Source organism: Hippopotamus amphibius, chromosome 3, assembly GCF_030028045.1.
Source record: "Hippopotamus amphibius kiboko isolate mHipAmp2 chromosome 3, mHipAmp2.hap2, whole genome shotgun sequence".
Classification (NCBI taxonomy): domain Eukaryota; kingdom Metazoa; phylum Chordata; class Mammalia; order Artiodactyla; family Hippopotamidae; genus Hippopotamus; species Hippopotamus amphibius.
Window position 1 is genome coordinate 36,766,218 of NC_080188.1, and position 15,912 is coordinate 36,782,129.

Consider the following 15,912-nt stretch of genomic DNA (forward strand, 5'->3'; position numbering starts at 1 on the left):
ATGCAGTACATATATACCATGGAATATTACTCAGCCATAAAAAGAACAAAATAATGCCATTTGCAATAACATGGATGGGCCTAGAGATTGTCATACTGAGTGAAGTCAGACAGAGAAAGACAAATATCATATGATATCAATTATACATGGAATCTTAAAAAAAGGGTGAGGTACAGATGAACCTATTTACAAAACAGAAATTGAGTCACAGATGTAAACAGGAAACATGGTTATCAGCAGGGAAAGAGGAGGGGAGGGATAAATTGGGAGATTAGGACTGACATATACACACTACTATATATAAAACAGAGAACTAATAAGGACTTACTGTATAGCATGGGGGACTCTACTCAGTACTCTGTAACGACTGATATAGGAAAATAATCTAAAAAAAGAGTTGGATATATGTATATGTATAAGTGATTCACTTTGATGTACATCAGATGTACTAACAACATTGTAGAGCAACTATATGCTGATAAAATTAAAGAGAGGAAAAAAAAGAACAGAGGTTCATCTGTGCCTGGATTTAGATTTATTGCCCATTACAAATAAAAAGTGAGCAATCAAATTCATCAATTTTCCTTACAGACCAGATAAGTACATTGTAAGAAGATCAAATAATGTGTAAAAGAAATATTTTTAAAGGTATAAAATGTTTAACATTGTTTTTATTGAAGTATAGTTGATTTATAATATTACATTAGTTTCAGATGTACAGCATAGTGGTTCAGTGATTTTGCCGATTATACTCCATTATAGGTTACTACAAGATAATGGCTTTGAGTCCTTGTGCTATACAGTATATCTTTGTTGTTTATCTATTTTACACACAGTAATTTGTACCTGTTAACCCCATACCCCTAATTTTTCCCTCAACTCTGGTAACCACAAGTATGTTTTCTCTATCTGTGAGTCTGTCTGTTTTGCATATACATGCATTTGTATTATTTTTTAGGTTCCACATATAAGTGATATCATTAGCATTTCTTTCAAAGTAAGAATTTTAGTTGTATGTTTTAAGGTTTTCTAATTTTTGTCTCAAAGTTAAATGTGGATGTGAAAGTTTATGGAATAAAAATTAGTCTGAGTTTACCTACGTAAGATCAACTCAAAATTAAGCAGCATATTTATTTTATCATTACTATATCCTAGGAGGGCCTATATATATATATATACTCACATACATTTTAAAAGATTCTAAATCTATAGTATACTTTTATATCAGTGAATACAGAGTAAAGAGAGCTACTATCAATTTGCGGAGATAAATATTTTGACTTTTAAGAGGATAACTTCTTTACAATTCTGGGATACCTTGTTCTACATTCATTTTTAAGGAGGATCAGGTATTTTGCATTATTTTATTTCAAGGCTATTTTTAATAGGTAATACATGAACATTGTTTAAATCCCAAGACTTAAAATACCCACATTTTAAAATGTGATTCTTCTCAAGTCCTGTTTCCAGCCACCTCGTTTTCCCCAGAGGCAAACATATACCTGTTTTTTGTTGTTGTTTTTTCTTGTTTTTTTTTTTTTTTTTTTTTTTTTTAATCATTCCAGAGAGCTGGTAAAACCTGGAAAGACTATGTGATGGGTTTCAACATTTTGATATTAAATCGTTTCTCACCACATCAGTTTGAAAACAGGGCTTGCCTTCAACCTCTCCAGTAGGTGGTCCATCTTCACCACCCTGGCCTTCCAAGCCCTTGCCCTGGTTCACTCCCACCTCCCCTTATTACAACAAATGAAGCATTTATGTCTGGCAGAGAAAGGAGGCCCAGGATTCTATTCTGGGAAGCTGGTGGTGCCTATCTTGATTGGTCATCCTATGTCCTGACTCACATCCACTAAGCTTTACCTATACTCAACTGAAGTTTGTATGTCACTTCTATGGAAATTTTCAATTTGCTTCAATCTAGTAACATCTTGCCTCAAGACTCTTGTATCTCTTCAGTTTTGACCTTCTGGTTGTACCTCTTATTTAACGAAATGTGTTCTGACAGATTTCTCACATATCTGCTTCAACAAAACTTAATTTTTTTCTTTGTTAACATTGAGAGAACTCTTACTATAGCTTCACGTGTGTATTAAGATTATGTGGTTTTGATTTGCATTTCTCTAATGATTAGAGATGTTGAGCATCTTTTCATGTGTTTGTTGGCAATCTGTATGTCATCCTTGGAGAAATATCTATTTAGGTTTCCCACCCATTTTTGGATTGGGTTGTTTGGTTTTTTGATATTGAGCTGCATGAGCTGCTTGTGTATTTTGGAGATCGTCATTTGTTTCATTTACAAATATATTTTTTTTCTATTCTAAGGCTTTGTGATGACCTAGAGGGGTGGGATAGGGAGGGTGGGAAGGAGGCCCAAGAGGGAGGGGTTATGGGGATATATGTATATATAGAGCCGATTCACTTTGTTGTATGGCAGAGACTAACACAATATTGTAAAGCAATTATATTCCAATAAAGATGAACAAAAAAAGATTATTGTGACCTTGTTTGTAGTCTAGATTGATAAGGTCTAAAGAAAGTTGGTTCACAGATTTGTTCTTGGAATCAAAAGGTTTCAAAGAACATAAGAAAATTTGTTTCTTGTGAAACTTCATCTCAAATATGGAAATATGCTAGCAATCTCACAAAACTCTATTACACTAAAATCTCTAGTTTAAAGAGAATAAGTAATTTTCACCTATAATAGTTTAATGCCACAACTATTTGATCATTTTTTCAGTGACAAACCTTCTACCTTAGAAAATTTTGACACAAAAGAAGCACTTGACACCTAAAAAGGCAGCAGTGCTTCATGAAGATTGTATTAGGTTCTCTAGAGTCCCTGTAGAATTCATTTGTTGGAATTCTAACCCTAAATGTTATGGTATTAGGATGCGGAACATTTGAAATGTGATTAGGACATGAGCCTATGTGAATGGGATTAGTGCCTTTATAAAAGAGATCCTGAAGAACTCCCTCACCTCTTCTGCCATGTGAGAACACAGTGACAAGATGGCTTTCAGTGAGAAACTATGGTTTGTTGTTTAACCATCCCTGTCTATGTATTTTGTGTGTAGCAGCCTGAAAGGACTAATGTGGCAGAGGAGAAATGAGGAGAGGAAGATTTTTCCTAGAGTGAAAAGGTTTAGAGAATTTATGTTTTCATGCTGATAGTTAAAGATTCTATTTTGGGCAAAAGGTGTAGAATATTCCACAGAAACTTACATAATCAATAATATAAAGTTTTTAGGAATATGGAGGGAAATATGTCCAAGAACCCAGAAGGAGAAATTTGGCTTAGATGGGATGAGCAAACAAAGGAACAAACTGAAGATGGGTCCAGATTCCAGTAGACAGAACATTAACAAATTTCTCATGTTGTAGTTCTAGTTTCTCTTTGATCTAGCATGAGATGATAATGTTGCATTAATATCTCTCAGGATTATTTATTTTAACAAAGAAATATATACAATTTTCTGGAAATTATGTCATAAGAGACAAGATCATGTTAAGTGTATCGCCAATGTGGATTATATTTTTTGTCAAAAAAATAAACACGTGGTGGATAAGTGTGCAGACACTAGAACAAGGCTGCCATGAATCAAATATTAGCAACATATCAGATCAGTTAGATGATCTTTGGCTATTTGATTTCTCTCTCTGGTATTAAATTTTTGATCTGTAAAATTAAAATGGTAATACCTACCCTCTAGGACTCTTATGATTATTAAATGAATCATCATTTGTAAAGTATTTAGAAGAGTGTTTGGTACCTGGTAAGTACTTATATGTTTAAGAAATAACTGTGGAGATCAGTCAAGATGGTGGAGTAGAAAGACCCTGAGCTCATCTCCTCATGCAAACACATCAAAATCACAACTATTTGCAGAACAGCCATCAATGAAAAAGACTGGAACCTACCAGAAAAAATCTCCTACAACTAAAGAGAAAAAGAAGGAACCACAATGAGATAGGTAGGAGGTGCAGACTCATGATATAATCAAGTTCCATACCCCTAGGTGGGCAACCTGATGAGCTCCTAGAATATTTAGATTTGAAAACCAGCAGGGCTTAATTTGTGGAGTTCTACAGGACTGGAGGAAATAGAGACTTTACTCCTAACAGGTACACACAAAACCTCACATACTCTAAGACCCAGAGCAAAAGCAGTAATTTGGTAGGAGCCTGAGCCTAAGCCTGACCTACATGCTGGTATTGAAGGGTCTCCCAGAGAGGAGAGGGCAGCTGTGGCTCACCCTGCAGACATAGACACTGGCAGCAGCCATTCTTGGGAGCAACTCCTACCACATGGACACTGGTGCTAGTGGGTGGGATTATGGAATATTCCCTACAACTCATTAGTGCCAAGACCTGCCCCATCCAATAGCTTGTAGGCACCAGTGCTGGAATACCACAGGCCAAGCAACTACTGGGCAGGGACATAGCACCACCTATCAGCAGACAGGCTGCCTAAAAACCTTCTGAGCCCACAGCTGCCTCTGGACATGGCCTTGCCCTCAGGAAGCCTACTCTGACCACTGGACCAGCCTCATTTACCAGGGGGAAGACATCAGACACAAGCAAAGCAGCCCCATAGCCTGTAGACTCAGCCTACCCACAGCAGGCCAGACCCTTCCCTGAGATCAGCTGAACCCTGGCCCTGCCCATGAGCAGGCCAACACAAGCTTTGGGAAACCCTGGGCCTGGTACCCTCTGTGTTAGGAACCCCCCACACCTCCTCCCCCCTCTACCTTCCCAGCAATCTGAAAAGATCTCTGAGATCCCTGGGCTCTACAACCAGAATCCATGACCTGGTTATGCCTGCCAGTAGTCTGGCACTAACCCCAGGACCTGGCTTTACTCACCAGTGGGCAGGCAAGAGCCCCAGAGTCTTCCAGGCCCTGACTCCAACCTCCAGTGATCCAGCACTAGCCTTGGGGCCCCCAGGGTTCTGCAGTCAGCTGCCTTGTGACCCAGTTCCACTAACCACTAGCCAGCAACCTCCACACAAGGCAGGGCCTGGCAATCAACTGGACCAGGGGCCAAAAAGCCTACCAGACGTCCCACATAGTCAGCCTACAACAATGGAAGGACCCACACAGCCCTCATAGGGAGAACCCTTAGAGCTTACAGCTTAGGTGATGAGAGGGGAGTGCACTGATGGGACACAAAGGATATTTCCTACAGAATGACACTTCTCTAAGGCTGAGCAATGTAACTAACCTACCAGACACATAAAAATATAAACAGCAACAGGCAAAATCAGGAGACACAGGAACATGTTCCAGAAGAAGGGATAAGATTAAATCTCAAGCAGAAAATCTAAGTGAACTGGAGATAGGCAATACAGCTGAGAAAGTTCAGGGTAGTGATTATAAAACTGATCAAAGGACTTGGGAGAAACATGGATACATAGAGTAAGGATTTAGAAGTTTTTAACAAAGAGTTAGGAAAGATAAAGAACAATCAAACAGAGATAAAGAATAACTAATGTGAAGAACACATGAAGGAATCAATTATAGACTAAATTAAAGGTAAAAGAAGCAGGGGAAAAGAAACAAATAACATACAAGTGAACTCCCGTAAGAATATCAGCTAACTTTCCAGCAGAAACTCTGCAGGCCAAAAGGGAGTGTCATGATAAATTTAAAGTAATGAAAAAGAAAAACCTACAACCAAGAACACTCTACCCAGCAAGGCTCTCACTCAGATTCAATGGAGATATTAAAAGCTTTAAAGACAAGCAAAAGCTAAGGAGTTCAGTACCACCAAACAAGGTTTACAAGAAATGTTAAAGGAAGTTCTCTAAGTGAAAAAGAAAAGACTACAAAAAGAAAAGAAACATGAAAACTGTCAAATGAAAGACCTCACTGATAAAGGCAAAGATGCAGTAAAGTTTGGAAATCATCCACACATGAAGCTAATAGAAGGTTAAAAGATAAAAGTAGTAAAATCATCTCTACCCATAATAAGCAGTTAAGAAATACACAAAACAATTATATGTAAAATATATCAATAACATCAAAAACAAAAATCATGTGAGGAGGAGAGTACAAATTCAGGTTTGTTAAAATGCATTTGACATTTAGAGATCAGCATATTAAAACAATCATTAGATAGCTATATAAAAACTTCATGGTAAAAGTCTTTTATAGATATAAAGATATACATAGACATACAAAAAACCCCAGAATCCAAATATAACACTAACGATGGTCATCAAACCACAAAAGAAGTGAACAAAAGAAGAAGAAATGGGAAAAGACCTACAAAACAACCCTCAAACAATTAACAAAATGGCAATTAGAACATATATATCAATAATTACCTTAAGTGTAAATGGACTAAATTCACCAATCAAAAAAAAAAGTGGCAGAATGGATACAAAAACAAGACCCATATATATGCTGTCTACAAGAGACTCACTTCAGATCTAGAGACATATACAGACTGAAAGTGAGGGGATGTATTCTACACAAATGGAAATCAAAAGAAAGCTAGAGTAGCAATACTTATATCAGACAAATAGACTTTAAATAAAGACTTTTAGCCAGTTGGGCAACACACAAACTGGAAAATAATTATATCACAGATGTTCTCCCACTAGAGTGAGGGTTCGGAGCTCCATGTCAGTCTCCCCAGCCTCAGGGTCTGGCATTGGGAGGAGGAGCCCCCAGAGCATTTGGCTTTGAAGGCCAGTGGGACTTGAGTGGAGGAACTCCACAGAACTGGTGGAAACAGAGACTCTACTCTTGGAAGACACACACAAGATTTCACACGCACTGGGCCCCAGCACAAAGCAGTGATTACAAAGGATCCTGGGCTAGACCTACTGGTAGGTCTTGTTAAGCCTCCTGGAGAAATGAGTGTTTTCTGTGGCTCACTGTAGACGAAAGGACACTGGATTCTGGGGCCCCAGGGAATTCTGATCAGTGTGAGCTCTCATAGAGGTCACCATTTTGGCACTGAGACCAGGTCACACCCAAGAGCCAGCAGGCTCCAGTGCTAGGATGTCTGAGGCCAAACAACCAGCAGGATGGGAACACAGTCCCTGCAATCAGCAAACAGGCTGCCTGAATTCATACTCAGCTCAAAGCCACCTCTAAACACACCCCTTGACATGACCCCAATTGCCACAGGCACAGACCCAGCTCAACCCACCACTAGGCAGGCAGCAGTCCCTCCCACTGGGAAGTCTACATAAGCCTCTGGACCAACTTCACCCACTAGGAAACAGACACCAGAAACAAGAGGTACTATAACCCTGCAGCCTGCAGAAAGGAGACCATAAACACTGTAAGTTAGACACAATGAGATAGCAGAAGAATACAGTCAACATGAAGGAACAAGATAAACACCCAAAAGAACAACGAAGTAAATGGATATAGGCAATCTATCTCAAAAAGAAGTAAGAGTAATAACACAAAGGATGATCCAAAATCTCAGGAAAAAAATGTAGGCACAGATCAAGAAGATGCAAGAAATGTTTAACAAAGACCTAGAAGAACTAAAGAAGATGCCAACAGAGATGAACAATACAATAACTGAAATGAAAAATATACTGGAAGAAATCAATAGCAGAATAAACTGAGGCAAAAAAATGGGTGAGCTGAAAGACAGAATGGTGGAAATCACTGCCATGGAACAGAATAAAGAAAAAAGAATGAAAAGAAATGAGGACAGTCTCAGAGACCTCTGTGACAATATTAAATGCACCAACATTCAAATTATAGGTATCCCAGAAGAAGTAGAAAAAGAGAAAGGGCCTGAGGAAATATTTAAAGAGCGTATAGTCAAAAAATTCCCTAACATGGGAAAGGAAACAGTTACTCAAATCCAGGAAACTCAGAGAGTCCCATACAGGATACAATCAAGGAAGAGCACATTGAGACACATATTAATCAAATTAACAACAATTAAATACAAAGAAAAATTATTAAAATGAACCAGAGAAAAGTTACTAATAACATACAAGGGAATCCACATAAGGTTATCAGCTGATTTTTCAGCAGAAACTCTGCAGGTCAAAAAGGGAGTGGCATGATATATTTAAAGTGATGAAAGGGAAAAACCTACAAACCAACAATACACAGAAAGGCTCTCATTCAGATTCAGTGCAGAAATCAAAAGCTTTACAGACAAGCAAAAGCTAAGAGAATTCAGCACCACCAAACCAGCTTTACAACAAATGCTGAAAGAACTTCTCTAGGTGGGAAACAGACCAGCAACTTAAAACAACCTTGTACATATATAGACTGCTAAATCAAAACCTCAGAGGAATAGCAAACTCAAAAACTACAATACATACACACACAGAAAAGAAAAAGCAACCCAAACACAACACTAAAGATAGTCATCAAACCACAAGAGAAGAGAACAAAAGAAGAAGGGAAGAAAGGAGACCAACAAAAACAAACCCAAAATAATTAAGCAAATGGCAATGGGAACATACATATCAGTAATTACCTAAATATAAATGGATTAAGTGCTCCAACCCAAAGATATAGACTGGCTAAATGGATACAAAAACAAGACCAATATATATGCTGTCCACAAGAAAAACACTTCAGACCTAAGGACATACACACACTGAAATGAAGGTATGCAAAAAGATATTTCATGCAGATGGGAATCAAAAGAGAGCTGGAGTAGCAATATTCATATCAGACAATACTGACTTTAAAATAAAGACTGTTACAAGAGACAAGGAAGGACATTATATAATGATCAAGGAATCAATCCAAGAAGAAGATATAACAATTGTAAATAATGCACCCAACACAGGAGCACCTTAATACATAAGGCAAATGCTAATAGCCATAAAAGGAGAAACTGTCAGTATTACAATAATAGTGGGTGAATTTTACACCCTACTTACATCAATGGAAAATCATCCAAAAAGAAAATTAATAAGGAAACACAAGCCTTAAATGATGTATTGGACCAGAAAACTTAATATGTATAGGACAGTCCATCCAAAAGCAGCAGGATACACTTTCATCTCAGATGCACGTGGAATATTCTCCAGGATATATCACATCTTGGGCCACATCAAGCCTCAGTAAATTTAAGAAAACTGAAATCACATCAAACTTCTTTTTCAACCAAAACACTGTGAGATTTGAAATCATTACAGGAAAAAAACTGTAAAAAACACAAACACATGGAGACTAAACATTATGTTACTAAACAACCTAAAAAGAGCAAATCAAAAATACCTGGAGACAAATGACAATGAAAACATGACAATCCAAAACCTATGGGATGCAACAAATTCTAGGAGGGAAGTTTATAGCAATACAATCTTACCTCAGGAAACAAGAAAAATCTCAAACAATCTAAACTTACACCTAAAGCAACCAGAGAGAAAAAACAAAACCTAAAGTTAGTAGAAGGAAAGAGATCACAAAGATTAGAGCAGAAATAAGTGAAATAGAGATGAAGAAAACAATAGCAAAGATCAATGAAATTAAAAGCTGGTTTTTGAGAAGATAAACAAAATTGATAAACCTTTTGCCAAACTCATCAAGAAAAAAAGGGAGCAGACTCAAATCAATAAAATTGGAAATGAAAAAAGAAAAGTTACAACACATACCACAGAAATACAATAAAATTAGTAATGACAGAAGTTACAACAGTCACCAAGGAAACAGAAATGATCATAAGACTACTACAAGCAACTATACACCAATAAAATGGACAAACTAGAATAAAAGGACGAAGTCTTAAAAAGTTACAATTTTTGAAGACTGAACCAGGAAGAAATAGAAAATATTAACAGACCAATACAAGTACTGAAATTGAAACTGTGATTAAAAAATTTCCAACAAACAAAAGCCCAGGACCAGAATTTGATAAAATTTATCAAACATGTAGAGAAGAGCTAACACCTATCATTCTCAAATTCTTCCAAAAAATTGCAGAGGGAGGAACACTCCCAAGCTCATTCTACAAGGTCACTACCACTTTGATACCAAAACCAGACAAAGATACCAGAAAACAAGAAAATTACAGGTCAAAATCTTTGATGAACACAGATTCAAAAATCACCAACAAAATACTAACATAACAAATCCAACAATACATTAAAAGGATCATGCACCATGATCAAGTGGGATATATCCCAGGGATGCAAGTATTCTTCAACATATGTAAATCAATCAGTGTGATACACAACACGAACAAACTGAAAAAAACTATGATTACCTCAATAGATGCAGAAAAAGCTTTTCACAAAATTCAGTACCCAATTATGATAAAAACTCTCCAGAAAGCAGGCATAGAGGAAACCCACTTCAACATAATAAAGCCTATATATGACAAAACCACAGGAAACATCATTCTCAATGGTGAAAATCTGAAAGCATTTCCTCTACAACCCAGAAGACAACAAGGATGTGTATTCTCACCACTATTATTCATCACAGCTTTGGAAGTCCTAGCCATAGCATTCAGAGAAGAAAAAGAAATGAATGCAAATTTAGAAGGAAGTAAAATTGTCACTGTTTGAGGATGACATGACACTACAGATAGAAAATCCTAAGATGCTACTGGAAAACTACGAGCGGTCATCAATGAATTCAGTAAAGTTGTAGGATACAAAACTAACACACAAAATGTCCCACATTCCTATACACTAACAACAAAAGATCAGAAAGAGAAATTAAGGAAACCAGCACATTTACTGTCACATCAAAAATTTTAAAAAAAATACCTAGAAATAAACCCATCTATGGAAGCAAAAGACCTATACTCAGAAAACTGTAAGAATGATAAAAGAAATAAAAGATGACACAAACAGGAGAGAGATACCATGTTCTTGGATTGGAATAATATTGTGAAAGTGACTATACTTCCCAAAGCAATCTACAGATTCAACACAATCCCTATCAAATTACCAATGGCACTTATCACAGAATTAGATGAAAAAAAAAATTACAATTTATATGGAAACACAAAAGACTCCAAATACCCAATATCCAAAGCAATCTTGAGGAAAAAAACAAAGCAAAACAAACAAAAACGGAGCTGAAAAAATCAGGTTAACTGACTTCAGACTATACTACAAAGCTACAGTCATCAAAACATATGGTACTGGCACAGAAACAGAAATATAGGTCATTGGATGAGAATAGAAAGTTCAGATATAAACCCACAAATCTAGGGTCACCTAATGTATGAGAAAGAAGGCAAGGATATACAATGGAGAAAAGACATTCTCTTCAATCAATGGTGCTGGGAAAACTGGACAGCTACATGTAAAAGAATGAAACTAGAACACTTCCTAACACCATAAACAAAAATACATTCAAAATGGATTAAAGACCTAAATGTAAGGCTAGGCACTATAAAACTCCTAGAGGAAAATATAGGCAGAACACTCTATGACATAAATCACAGCAAGATGCTTCTTGACCCACCTCCTAGAAGAATGGAAATAAAAACAAAAATAAACAAATCAGACCTAAAGAAATTTAAGTCTTTTTTGCACAGTAAAAGAAACCATAAACAAGATAAAAAGACAACCTTCAGAATGGGATAAAATATATGCCAGTGAAGCAAGTGACAAAGGATTAATCTCCAAAATATACAAGCAGCTCATGCAACTCAATATCAAAAAGAAAAAAGCCAAACACCCAATTGAAAAATGGGTGAAAGACCTAAATAGATATTTCTCCAAAGAAGACATACAGATGGCCAACAAACACTTGAAAAGATGCTCAACATCACTAATCATTAGAGAAGTGCAAATCAAAAACACAATGAGGTATCACCTCACACTGGTCAGAATGGCCATCATCAAAAAATCTAGAAACAATAAATGCTCGAGAGGGTTTAGAGAAAAGGAAGCCCTCTTGCACTATTGGTGGGAATGTAAATTGATACAGCCACTATGGAGAACAGTATGGAGGTGCCTTAAAAAACTAAACATAGAACTACCATATGGCCCAGCAATCCCACTACTGGGCATATACCCTGAGAAAACCATAATCCAAAAAGATACATGTACCACAGTGTTCACTGCAGCACTATTTACAGTAGCCAGGACATGGAAGCAACCTAAATGCCCATCAACTGATGAATGGCTAGAGAAGATGTGACACATATATACAATGGAATATTACTTAGCCACAAAAAGGAATGAAATTGAGTTATTTGAAGTGAGGTGGATGGACCTAGAGTCTGTCATACAGAGTGAAGTAAATCAGAAAGAGAAAAATAAATACAGTATATATATATATATATATATATATATATATATATATATATATATGGAATCTAAAAAAAACAGTACTGATGAACCTAGTGGCAGGGCAAGAATAAAGGTGCAGATGTAGAGAATGGACTTGAGGGCATAGTGGGGGAAGGGGAAGCTGGGACAAAATGAGAGAGTAGCATTAACATATATAACACTACTGAATGTAAAATAGATGGCTAGTGAGAAGCTGCTGCATAGCACAGGGTGATGCTTGGTGATGACCTAGAGGGGTGGGATTGGTAGGGTGGGAGGGAGGCTCAAGAGGGAAGGAATATGGGGATATATGTATAAATACATCTGATTCATTTTGTTGTATAGTGGAAACTGGCACAACAGTATAAAGCAATTATACTCCAATAAAGATCTGAAGAAAAAAAATAAGCTATAAGGATATACTGCACAACACAGAGAACATAGCCAATATTTTATAATAATTATAAATGGAGTATAACCTTTAAAAATTGTGAATCACTGTTGTACACCTGAAACTTACATAATATTGCACATCAACTCTATCTCAGTTTAAAAAAATAAATTAAAAAAATGCATTAGTGACCTAAATTAAGACCAGATACTATAAAACTCTTGGAGGAAAACACAGAACACTCTTTGACATAAATCTTAGCAAGATCTTTTTTGATCCACCTCTGAGAGTAATAAAAATAAAAACAAAAGTAAACAAATGGGACCTAATTAAATTTAAAAGCTTTTGCACAGCAAAGGTAACCATCAACAAACAACAAAACAAACAGAAAGCCAGCTCCCCAACAGAACTGAAGAAAATACTTGCAAATAAAAAGCCCACCAAAGGATTAAATTCCAAAATATTCAAATAACTCATGCAGCTCAATATCAAAAAAACAAAGAAACCAGTAGGAAAATGGGTGGAAGATCTGAATAGACATTTCTCCAAAGAAGACATACAGATGGCCAAGTGGCACATGAAAAGATAATTAACATCACTAATTATTAGAGAAATATCAATCAAAACTACAATGACAAATTATGTCACACCACTCAGAATGGCCAACATCAAAAAATCTACAAACAAGTGATGGAGAGGTTGTGGAGAAAAAGGAACCCCCCTACATTGTTGATGGGAATGTAAATTTGTATAGCCACTATGGAGAACAGTATGAAGGTTACCCAAAAAAACTAAAAATAGAGCTACCATATGATCCAGTAATCCCACTCCTGGGCATATATCCAGAGAAAACCATAAGTTGAAAGGACGCATGTACCCCAATGTTCATTGCAGCACTATTTACAATAACCAGGACATGAAAGCAACCAAAATGTCCATCAAGAGAGAATAAAGAAGTGGTACGTATATTCCATGGAATATTACTCAGCCACAAAAAAGAATGAAATAATGCCATTTGCAGCAGCATGGATGAACCTAGAGATTGTCATACTGAGTGAAGCAAGTCAGACAAAGACAAATATATGATATCACTTATATGTAGAATAAAATAACGGTACAAATGAACCTATTTACAAAACAGAAATTCAGTCACAGATGTATAAAACAAACTTATAGTTACCAAGCGGTAAAAGGGGTGATCAATTGGGAGACTAGGATTGAAACATACATACTACTTACTATATATAAAAGATAACTAGTAAGTATCTACTGTATAGCACAGGGAACTCTATTTGATGCTCTGTAATGACTTATATGGGAATGGAGTGTAGAAGAGAGTGGATATATGTATATTGGCTGATTCACTTTGCTGTATAGTGAAACTAATACAACATTGTAAATCAACAATACTCCAATTTAAAAAATAATAATAAATAATAGCACAAGAGAAAAGAAACAACATACAAGGGAATAACCATAAGGATATCAAGTAATTTTTCAGCAGACTAAAAAGAGTGGTACAATATAGTCAGTGATGAAAAGAAAAACCTACAACTAAGAATACTGTACCCATCAAGGCTTTCATCAGATTCAGTGGAGAAATCAAAAACTTTACAGACAAGCAAAAGCAAGGAGCATTCAGCACCACCAAACCAGATTTACCACAAATGCTAAAGGAATATCTCTAGGCAGAAAAGAAAAAGACAACTAGAAATAAGAAAAACATACACTAAAGGTAGGAAATCATCCATTCACAAATATGCTATCAAAACCAGCAATCATGAGAAGACTACAAACACAGGATATTGGAAATGCATTTGAAATTAAGAGACCAGGAACTGAAAACAATCCTATATATAGATTGCTACTATATCAAAATCTCATGGGAAGCATAAACCACAAATCTACAATAGATAGAGAAAAAAAAGTGAAAGTAATTTAAACAGAACACTAAAGAGAGTCTTCAAAACAAAGGACAAGAGAACAAAAGAGGAAGAGAAGAAAAAGAGACCTAAAAAATGCAAAACTAGTAACAAAGTGACAGTAAGAACACACATATCAAAAATCACCTTAAATGTAAGTGCTCCAACCAAAAGACATAAGCTGTCTGAATGGATACAAAATAAGACCCATATATTTGCTGTCACCATGAGTCCCACTTCAGATCTTGAAACACACAGAGACTGAAAGTGAGGGGACAGAAAAAGGCATTCCATATAAATGGAAATCAAAAGAAAGCTGGAGTAGCAATACTCGTATCAGACAAAATTTACCTTAAAATGAAGACTTTTTAAATATTTTTGCAAATCTCTTGTTTTTTAAGCTCTTTATTGGAGTATAATTGCTTTACATTGTTGTGCCAGTTTTTGCTGTAAAACAAAGTGAATCAGCTGTATTTATACATATATGCCCATATCCCCTCCCTCCTGCAACTCCTTCCCACCCTCCCTACCCCACCCCCTAAGTCATCACCAATCATCAATTTGATCTCCCTGTGTTATGCAGCAGCTTCCCACTAGCTATCTATTTTACATTTGGTAGTGTATATATGTCAATGCTACTCTTTCACTTCATCCCAGCTTCCCCTTCACCCCTCACCCCATGTCCTCAAGTCCATTCTCTACATCTGCGTCTTTATTCTTGCCCTGTCACTGGGTTCATCAGTACCATTTTTTTAGATTCCATATATATGAGTTAGCACACGGTATTTGTTTTTCTCTTTCTGGCTTACTTTGTTCTGTACAACAGACTCTAGGTCCACCCACCTCACTTCAAATAACTCAATTTCATTCCTTTTTATGGCTGAGTAATATTCCATTGTACATATGTGTCACATCTTCTCTATCCATTCATCAGTTGATGGGCATTTAGGTTGCTTCCATGTCCTGGCTACTGTAAATAGTGCTGCAATGAACATTGTGGTACATGTATCTTTTTGGATTATGGTTTTCTCAGGGTATATGCCCAGTAGTGGGATTGCTGGGTCATATGGTAGTTCTATGTTTAGTTTTTTAAGGCACCTCCATACTGTTTTCCATAGTGGCTGTACCAATTTACATTGCCACCAACAGTACATGATGGTTCCCTTTTCTCCTCACGCTCTCCAGCAAGGACACTACATAACGATCAAGAGATCAATCCAAGAAGGAAATATAGCAATTGAAAATCTGTATGCACCCAACATGGGAGAACCTCAACATATAAGGCTAACATTAACAGACACCTCAGGAGAAATCAACAGCAACACAATAATTGTATGGGACTTTAACACCCCACTTTCATCAGTGGA